Below are 268 nucleotides of genomic sequence, written 5' to 3'. Positions count from 1 at the left end.
GCTTTCCAACAACGTATGAAATCACTGTAGTCTTCTCTTGTGAGCGTGTAATACCTGTCCAAGACGCCTTCATGTTACAACAATGTTTATGCCATATTGTTTCAGGCGTAGTAATTTTGTCATTATAGGCCTACTAACTCTTTTTAAACTATAAATACAGTGTATGGTATGACTTGCCTGTGCCCTCCTCTTCCATGTTTGCAGTGAGTCGCAGTACATCTCGTAGCGCCTTTTGCGCAATTTTTGTGAAAGTTGACATTGTGAAGCT

The sequence above is a fragment of the Etheostoma spectabile genome, chromosome 3 (assembly GCF_008692095.1).
Source record: "Etheostoma spectabile isolate EspeVRDwgs_2016 chromosome 3, UIUC_Espe_1.0, whole genome shotgun sequence".
Classification (NCBI taxonomy): Eukaryota; Metazoa; Chordata; class Actinopteri; order Perciformes; family Percidae; genus Etheostoma; species Etheostoma spectabile.
The sequence above is the reverse complement of the archived record's forward strand: the minus strand, read 5'-3'. Positions refer to the sequence as shown.